Source organism: Artemia sp. Qi Xiang Cuo, chromosome 13, assembly GCF_049724085.1.
Source record: "Artemia sp. Qi Xiang Cuo chromosome 13, ASM4972408v1, whole genome shotgun sequence".
Taxonomy (NCBI): Eukaryota; Metazoa; Arthropoda; class Branchiopoda; order Anostraca; family Artemiidae; genus Artemia; species Artemia sp. Qi Xiang Cuo.
In genome coordinates, this window is record NC_142806.1 from 48,600,949 (window position 1) to 48,608,448 (window position 7,500).

At 40.7% G+C, this 7,500-nt stretch overlaps 1 protein-coding gene across 1 annotated transcript in view; it reads left to right on the top strand.

Moving 5' to 3' along the window:
• The window catches only part of bma (SCY1-like protein bma), a 431,463-nt gene that overhangs the window by 207,612 nt on the left and 216,351 nt on the right, over window positions 1-7,500 (top strand). The gene's annotated exons all lie outside the window — the stretch shown is intronic.

Here is a 7,500-nt window from a genome sequence, read left to right on the forward strand (position 1 = left end):
ATTTGTTCGTTTATTTTCAAAGTGTTAAAAAAAATTTTTTTTTTCGGCGCTCCCCCCAGCGCCCCCCCTAACCTTGCCCCACAGCGCTCCCTGGACCATCTGTGGTGCTTTTCGGAGCCACAGCGCAACCCTGTGGCGCTTCCCTGACCCGTGGCGCTTTTCGGAGCCACAGCGCATCCCTGTGGCGCTTCTCGGGCTCCACAGCACGTCCCGCGATGCTTCTCGAGCCCGTAGCAGATTCCAGACCCTTGGCACGTTCCCGCCCGAGCCCCGGACCCAGGGCGCCTCCTTGTAACGCGCTCTTGACCTGACGCACTGTTAGCAGTCCCATCACTTCCCTGTCGTGCGTCTTAGGCCCTCCATCACTTCGCGCGATTCGGCGACAGTCTCTGGTACTTCCCTGACCCGTGGGCCGTCACCCACCGCAACCCAGACTCGTGGCGCATCCTGTGGCGCTTCCCTGGCCCGTGGCACATCTCTGTGGCACTTCCCGGGCCCGTGGCGCATCTCTGTGTCTCTTCCCTGGCCCGTGGCGCATCATGTGTTACTTCCCTGGCCCGTGGCACATCTCTGTGGCACTTCCCGGGCCCGCAGCGCGTGCCGCAACGCTTCCCCGACCCACAGCGCTTCTCGGACCTGCGACATATCTTATATTAGTATAAGATATTTACAATCTAAAACATGACATAGTAGGTTTTGATTTTGTTCAAACAATTCCTCCAAATAAAATTTCATATTAATACTTTTTATCTGCACTAGGAAAAAAAAACATGATTTGAAAAGGATAGTCATCTCCTGTCATGATACACAACTCATTCAGATAAAAAGTTTTTTTTTTATAATATTTGTATAGGTAAGGCGAAGCATTCGTTTATATCGCAATAGAAATTACCAAACCCTACTATGACCAGAATATAGCGCCTTTTTTTTGGCTTCACTAATCTAATTTAGCAAAAGGGCGAATGCATGCACTTGACGTGATTTAAAAAGGGGGACATTATATTTCCTTTGGGGAGAAAAAATCTTTCAATATTCCCACTGAGATATACTTTTACGCAGTGTTCGAAAATGTTGCATGTGGAAAAGGCCTATAATAGTTGGATGAAATTGATAGATATTTCTATATAATAGGTAGGAAAAGACTCGTGGCGCATCCCTGTGGCACTTCCCTGGCCCGTGGCACTTCCCCCGGCACTTCCCTAACCTTGCCCCCACAGCACTCCCCGGACCCATCGGCGCATTCCGGGCTCCGCGGCTCCCAGCCGTTTACCTAATGCCCCAAAAAACCGTATTGTTAGGCGGCATAAGTCGTTTCGCCTACTCCCCGTACAGGTTGTCTATGACTCCAAATGAGCCTAGATTATTTTTAATCGCGTGTCTGTTCTGTTTCCAAGCGTATTCTCTGGGAAACAGTACAATTAAATTCGAGAACCGTTAATTCTTATTCAGGAATGTCTCTCCATGCAAAATCATGGCGCGTGTGTCTAGACAATCGTTACGCAAATTAGAATTAGGCCTATGTGTAAGAGATTTCAATGCTATAATCTCTGTCCAACACATATTGAGTGGAGGAAAAATATCTTTTAAAATCTATGAAATTTTAATTTTACAGTGTCGAAAAAAAGCGAAAAGCGAAAAGATGGAGGAAATGGGTAGAAACTAATCAGCTTTTGAAAAACCGTGGTCTTTACTTGATAGCCTCCTCATAGAAAATTGTGTTTAAATAAAACGGCAGTTTATAACGCAATGGCAGTTTTCTATGAGGAAATTCTGTCCGGGGTATAGTACCCCTTTTCGGCTTCCCTACGAGCCAATTCAGCAGCCTGCTGAATGTATGTGATAACAGTGACCTGATTTAAAAGGGGGGGGGCCAATTTTCTTTAATATATCTGACATAATTTTACTGTGATGAAATAAAAGGTTTACTTCTAGGCCACTTAAAACTATAATATTCTAGCAAAAATAACATTTTGTGATAAAAAGTTTCTCAAACAGTAAACTAGACAATTAGCTAAAAATATTATTATGAGATAGCGGCGAAGAGATAGCAAAGATTAGAAAAGAGTGGTTTCCTTGCAAAAAATTATATTTAGATATGTAATAGGGGTTAATATCTCACAGAGATAAGTTTATATTGTGATTGAAAAAGAAAAAAATGAATAAATAGAAAGGTAAGAAAAAAATACATACATTTGCATATCCCGGCTGCACTTGGGCACCCGAAGGACCAGGTAGTGCATGCTGGAGGGTGGACGGGGCGGCGTCGCTATGTTCTTGCGCGACTGGGCCGGCTATTTCATGATCTTGCATAGCTTCGGCAGGGTTGGTAGCCGTCCACTCTCTCTTTAACTTAAACCCAGGCTGCAATGGGGCTGGCACTGATGGGGCTGTCTCGTCCACTCTGGCTTTCTTGAGTGGAGGGGGCACGCATTCTTCATAATTGGCCTTAAAAAGAAGAGAAAAAATTAGTTTCAAAATAATTTCCTCCTTTTTTTTTTACAGAATAAAAATTAGTACTCCCCTAACCTAACCTAGCCATAATTTTGTCTAGAAAACATTTGTCTCAAAGAAGCCCCTCCCCCCCCATTTTAAGTAAAGCAAAAGTTAAAATTTACAAGAAATATACTAAACTAAGGTATCAAATGCTATTAAATTTACGCATAATAAAGTTATTTATTCTTTTTCTTAGAAATCCCGGGCCCTTTTCAGTAAAGCAAAATTCAAATTTGCGATGAAGAAGCTATGATGTTAATTTGATCAAAATTATCCTTTTTTCTGTGAGACCATTTGGTTAAGCCGCTAACGTAAGGATTATGAGGCCGGATGTACTTTTAAAGGGGTGACAGCTAATTTTAGCCACGCACTGGAGTCTTGTGTCAAAACAGAACGGCATTTTCACTAAAAATTGCCAGAAGTCAGCGGTCACTTTAGCTGGAAATATCGATAAAAAGAGTATTATTTCTATTGCAATAATTAAAGTCGTAAGGAGTGGGGGTTTAGATGGTTAAACAGAGCATATTTTATAGTCTTCTAACGACTATAAAGATAGCATAGTGGAGTTTGTATTAGAGTGGGAGGCGGGGGGGGATTTAGCTGGAAATATAGAGGGAAGGAATTTATCGAAATGGTATTTCTTTTTGCGAGAATTTGGGGTTGTAAGACAATTGGGGGGGGGGGAGGGGGATATTGTTAGACCCTAATTCGAAAATAACTTGTTTCTCTACTTCCACACAGGTTGTTGAGGTCTTAGCTTAATTATTGCATCATTGCGTTTTAATTTGACGGAAGAATAGTTCCATTGACCGCGTTTGTAAGTCGGAAAGGGTGATAGCTAATTATATGCCTTACATTGGAGTCTTGTGTCAAATCAGAGCGAGCTAATAACAACAGAGTGATGGATGTCTCAGTTAGATAAAAGATTACAATTGATAAAATTCAAAATTTAAAGAAAAGAGAATTATTTATTTTTGCGAGAATTTGGGATTGTAAAACAATGGTGGGGTGGGGGGTTAGGTTTCGAGGGTAAAAGAATATATTTTATGTTTTCCATTGATTATAATGATGTTTGTATGGTTTGGGGGGGGGGATTTGGGGAAAAGGAAAAAATTTACGTTTTAGCTGAATATACAGGAGGATGTCCAATGAAAATTCGTTTGAAAATAAAAAATGTACTTACATGGTAAATTGAAGTTGCCAAGGCTTCAAGTTCATCAAATTTATCCATTGTTGTTTACACAGAGTCAAAATACTTTCTGATAATTGAATCACATTGCATGTCCGTTATATACGAAATCTCAAGGGTGAATTGTTATGTAACGGGGAAAATCATATGTAAGCAGGTCTCTGATTGGCTGAGAAGGAGGATGTATCCGACTCGCTGATTGGCTGAGAAGGAAACACGTGATCCTGTTTCCCGTTATCGGATCAATAAAATTTCCAATCGATTAAGCAATCTAGTTCTCGGATATTCACGTCCCCTTCGATTACGCAATCAAGTTTTCGGAAATCCACTTCCCCTTCGAGTCCTATATCAATAACATTGTTTCCCGTTAGAATTCAATGCGCATGTGCAACCTTCGCCCCGGAGCTATTACACATAGAAATATCAAATAAATCGATCTTGGAAAAAGAGGTCATTGATCCCCATTACGTAATCATTCTCCTTAGGAAGGCTATGTCCTTATTTGGGGTGCAAAAAAGTTGTAGGTGGCAGCAAGGGTGTCGCGTGGGGGCTTTAGGGTCACCTCTACTCCCGACAAAATTTGCCTGATTTTTGAAAAAGGGGAAAACAAACAACAAAAGTCAAGAAATCTTTTTGAAAATTGTACTATCATGTTCAGCGTATCAGAGAACCCTACTGTAGTTTTCAAACTCTCATCTTAAAAATGTGGAATGCTGCATCTTTCACTAGAAGAAAGATCATGGATGTCTTTATTTATTTTTATTTTTTCTGTTTTCTTGGTTCTTCCCAGGGGTGATTGCATCTGACCAATAGTCCTAGAAGGTTGGGACAGGGCTCATTTGAACGGAAAGTGAAAGTTCCAGTGCCCTTTTTTAAATGACCAAAAATTGGAGGGCAACTAACCCCTCCCTCACGCCCTTTTTCCTCAAAGTCGTGTGATCAAAATTTTGAGGTAGCCATTTTGTTCAGTATAGTTGAACGATCCAATAACTATGTATTCGGGGATGATCTGACCCCCACAGCCCCTGGAGAAAGGGCCGCAAGTTATGAGATTAGCCCATTGTTTATATATAGTATTTGGTTTTGAGAAGCATTTTTCGACATTTTTAAGGTGGGTGATTTTCTAGGAATGTATCTTCTACGGAGAAAATTTTCCATTGGCCCAGAAGTTTCCAAAGGGTGAACTTTCCAACGGAAATTTTACATGGAGCAAATTTGCCAGAATTTATATATGAAATTCGTTTTATTTACCTTACTTTCTCGTTGGTGGCCCCTTTTACAGTTAGAATTCTCAATAGTATTTTTATGCGGGAGGGGGATTTTCCATGGGAGAAATTCTTCAAGGGGGGATAATCACCAGGAAAAATTCTCCGTTGGAAAATTTTCTGCAGGAGAAATATTCCATGGGGGGTGGGGGATCTGGGATGTATTTTTCACACAGGAGGTATTCCACCATGACCTGAAAACCGACCAGAAATTAAATGAAAAACGTGTCATTTTTTCAAATGAAAGTATGCTAAGAAGTATTTTTCAGGTGGAATTGTAAGCAAGAAATTTTCGAGGAGAAATTCTCAGCAAGGATAGAATTGTCCTGGGGTAATTTCCCGGGAATAAGATTTTACGGGGGAAGAATTTTTTATGGAAGAACTTATTGCTGGTTTTATTTTTCGCGGAGGGGAGGGCAGATTTCAAGGGATTATTTGAAAAAGATCTATAAAATAAATAAAAAAAATTTTTTTTACTGAAAGTAAGGAGCTAAGTTTTTTAGTACTTTGAAAAAATGTTCTGATTCTAATTTAACGGTCCTTGTGTTTCAGGAATCATTCTTATGGAAGTGGGACAAAACATCAAGCATTAATGTAAAGAGCAGGGTATTGAGAGGGGGGTAGCCCCCGTCATATACAGAATAATATCTGTCCGTTTTAATTTTTAATGTTTCTCCTTATTTTCAGTGGAAAAACTTGTTTTTTAAAATTTAATTCTGGGAAATATTGGACTTGTGGCAATTTAGGGAGCGGTATTTACACCATTCTTTGTTCTTGTGGCAAATTTCATATTGGCTGAACCCACCAATTGTTTGTAGAACGCTTTATTGCACACCACAATTCGGTTGATAAGGCACTCAAATTTAGAAGGCCTCTGGAAACTTTTGTTTCAGCTTTTGCAGAACACGTTTTTCAACACCCTGACAATTTCTTACAGGTCAAGGAGGTTACAGTCATCTCTAGCGAGGCTAAAGAATAAAAAAAGGAGTTTTGCTAATCTTTCCATAAATAGAGACACTGGAAATCTAAATATCGATTCAGTCTATGAGATTATGCTAAAAGAAAATGAACCAATGTTTAATAATTGTAATAAGGTCTTGCACAATTACCAAGAGATTAGAGAAAATACAAGACCAAAAAGAGTACCAGAATTGGATGCCAACAAGGATTATTTCTCAAAAATAATTAATTTCATTTCAAACTCATTTTCTTATTATTTTTTACCCATTTGCTCTTGTGTATTCAAGAGAGTTACTCATATACATATGGGCTATTTTTTAATTGTTTTTAATTCTAAATTCTATTTAAAATTTTATAGATTAATTTCAGATATCATCATTCTCTTTCATATAGTTATGAAGACGCCAGTAGAGATGCCTTATTGAATCGTGACGGGAGTCCATATATGGGCATAGAACCACGTCTTCCTGTCGGCATTTTTAATGCTGACGGGAGTCCAAATAAGGGCATAGCCTCCCTAGGAAGAATGATTGCGTAATCGGTCAATGACCTCTTTTTCCAAGGTCGATTTATTTGATGTTTCTATGTGTAATAACTCCGGAACGAAGGTTGCACATGCGCATTGAATTCTAACGGGAGCAATGTTATTGATCTAGGACTCGAGGGGGAAGTGAATTTCCGAGAACTTGATTGCGTAATCGATCGTGAATATCATGGTGTCCAGAAATAGTATTTGTTGTTGTTGCTCTAGGCAATGTTATGAGTTTCCCGGAATTTGGAACACCTGTGCTGTCGACCTCAATTCACCTATCGTGAATCAATAATTCCCCTTAGAAACAACAAATTAATTTCCCCTTTCTTGACAGATCAATCAATCAATGACATCATCTGTCAGACTTTAAAAATTTTCGCCCTAGAAACATTTCTCCAGGAATAGATCCAAATCATTAATGTCTTTGCCTCGGGAACAACTCTTTTGGTCGAACTCCAAAGGATATTAATAACCAAAGGCCATGGAAACAATTAGGCAAGAAACATCTTAGCGATGAATTGTTTTAGCGCGCGAAAAGGTTTCTTATTAATTTGAAATGCGTTAGCGCAGAGATGCCAATAACAAAGGAACACGCTGAATTTACGTTTAGGGATTATTTGGGCGAAACCGTTTTAGACAGGTTATGGAACTATTTCGGCGAAACAGATAGAGACATTTTAAAAGAAGATTTTTGAAGAGATTTTGGAAGAGGTTTTGAGTGTGGTCGTTATAATACACAAGTTTCATTTGAACAGTGTTGTGAGGTCCTCTAACCCAACCCCTAAAGGGTTCCAATCCTCCTACCCCAACCCCGAAGGAAGCCCCCGGTCCTCAAAAGCCCCCAAGCTCCCAAAGGCCCTCCACCGGTCCCCAAATGTCCCCCAGGCCCCCAACTGTCCCCCCGGACCCTCAAAGGCCCCCAAGCTCCCAAAGGGCCACCGGCACCCCCAAAGGCCCACCCAGACCCCCAAAGGCCATCCCTGGGCCCCCCAAAGGCCCATCGAGCTCCCAAAGGACCAACGGGGTCCCAAAGGCCCCCCAGGCCCCCAACTGCCCCCCGG